The sequence below is a fragment of the Monopterus albus genome, unplaced genomic scaffold (genome assembly GCF_001952655.1).
Source record: "Monopterus albus unplaced genomic scaffold, M_albus_1.0 scaffold611.1, whole genome shotgun sequence".
In the NCBI taxonomy this organism is placed as follows: domain Eukaryota; kingdom Metazoa; phylum Chordata; class Actinopteri; order Synbranchiformes; family Synbranchidae; genus Monopterus; species Monopterus albus.
Genome location: NW_018128491.1, coordinates 33,217 through 35,337, shown reverse-complemented (window position 1 = coordinate 35,337; position 2,121 = coordinate 33,217). Strand labels below are relative to the sequence as shown.

Sequence of the window (2,121 nt, the reverse complement as noted above, 5' to 3'; positions counted from 1 at the left end):
ATTATTCCGTGTGTTATTATTTAAAAATAGCCAGTTTCTGGCATGCATTGTTTTAATGGCGTTACTAAAGTAAGCCTAACCTTGTGGTGTCCTGTGAACAAGCTTATCACAATTCCAATATTTCCGACAGGGTATTGAATGCAGCATCTCAGTAGGAGAGTCACCAAGCGAAAGAGAAAGTATTCCGGCGTTTGCCTCCAGGGCTCAAACTCGTTTATTTGTGCAGCAATACAAAAAGAACTGAATATTTAACAGTGGAAATGCCTTTAACTTCCAGCTGAAGGTAGGTTCACGTTTTTCTTCTGTCTTGCCTTTGTGTTTGTCTTTTCTAATCTGCTATATCAATTTGTTGAAAAAGCGGTCGATCTCGACGAAGATGGAATTTTGTGGAATAGAAATGAGTTCCCGCTGTCCACCTGATTACACTGGGGGTAATAAACGTGTTCTAATACCAATTTATCATCCACAGAATTTATACCCTACAAGAACTGTATTACAATTTACATTCATTAACTTGAATTGTTAACTTCCCACCAGGTAATGCAGCTAAAGTTAGGTACCATGGCTTGAGGTACCATGGCTTGAGGAACCAAGGAGCAACATGTTACTTGAACAGCGTGCTACAGGTGTTGTTCATGACCAAAGAGTTCAGAAAGGCTGTGGAAAGGTTTGTTACAACACCAAGGTAATGTTGATCTTTGTTTCAACTGAACTGAGGTTTCATTGCATTTCTGTTTCACTCATGGCCAGTTATGTGTTTACTTTCTGCAGGGGCAGATGTGATTCTGAGTACATTGATGGACCTCTTAAAGAGTTGTTTAGTCACTTAGGTGACAGCAACAACTAATAAAATCACAGAGGCGTTGGGCATCTACACAGGTACAGTAAACATAAATGCATTCTTTGGCAAATTAGCTCACTTTACCTTTTAAGTCATATGTACGAGTTACCTTAAATATGTCATTTACACTCAGTTTATTACAGTACACCAACCATGTTATTATCTTGGGCATGTGCTGTTGTTTTGACAATAATAAAAATCCCTTTCATCTTAATGCAGTCTAGTTCAACAACAGCACACACTACAACCTCTAAACTGATCACACATTTGATTCAATAGCTCTCTGAAACAAACAAAAAAAGAATTTTCACTTTCATGAAAGAGGATTTATTGCAGGACTGCTGTATTAGCCTGCATTAGTTTTAGGTGGTATCTGCATGTTGTGCACATGACATGTTAACACAACAGGATAAATTCAACCCCCAAAACAGAGCACAATGAGCTAGTCCCAGCTCCCATTCCTGTTCCTATTGGGTGTTTCCATAGCCAAGGGAATGTGTTTTCAGATGGAGGTCTGGTCATTGAAGAAGAAAAAAAAAACTGGGGCAGGGGGTATTTGTGTGGGAAAGGTTAGGACTATATGAAATGCACTAAAACACACACACACAAAAATTGAATAAATAACATTTTCAGCCATTTAGAGGTAGGGGTTCCATCCCTTGATGTGGGGGTGCTGTGGCATCCCCAGTACCCCTAACCTCCCATGGTTTTGAGTGTTTCTTTTTTTTAACCTCTTGACAAGGTAAAAGGTGACCAACAAGTCAGTTTTCTGAAGATCAATATTGTCATTGTAGTTTTCAGAGAAAGAAAAACATGAGTTTTTTTTAATCTCTTTTAAAAATAGTGTATGAACAACAAGATGCTGCTGAGTACTTTGAGAAGATTCTGACCCGTCTGCACAATCCTGTTGCTTCAGAGGTATTACTTAATATTAAATATACAGTAGCAGGTATTGCTGAAATTGAGGTTATCTTTAAATTCAGTAAAAATTGATACTAGCAGTCTCTATGTTGTTGCTTTTGAAGATATTCCAGGGACAGATGTCACACCAAATTACATGCTCTTCAGGTCACCAAGTCTCAAACACAGATGGTCCGTTTTGGAGTCTACCTCTTGCACTGGTGAAATCTGACAAAAACTACAGTGTGGTAAGGATTGATATTTTCCAGTCTTACAAATGTATCACATTCAAACTTATTCAGGAAATATTATTTAGAATAATTATGCAATGTCCAGACTACAGGTCAGCACACATCAGCTCTCATCAGTTAAGTAAACGC

General features: G+C 38.2%; 1 long non-coding RNA gene across 2 annotated transcripts; it reads left to right on the top strand.

The window, feature by feature from the left end:
- Positions 1–29: 29 nt before the first annotated feature.
- On the top strand, positions 30–832 carry LOC109953299 (uncharacterized). 2 transcript variants are annotated; one of them, XR_002273891.1, is made up of 3 exons: positions 30–431; positions 538–667; positions 772–832. It is a non-coding gene; the product is annotated as an uncharacterized LOC109953299 (long non-coding RNA). The 2 variants fall into 2 exon arrangements; XR_002273892.1 differs by having other exon boundaries at positions 538–685.
- Positions 833–2,121: the final 1,289 nt, after the last annotated feature.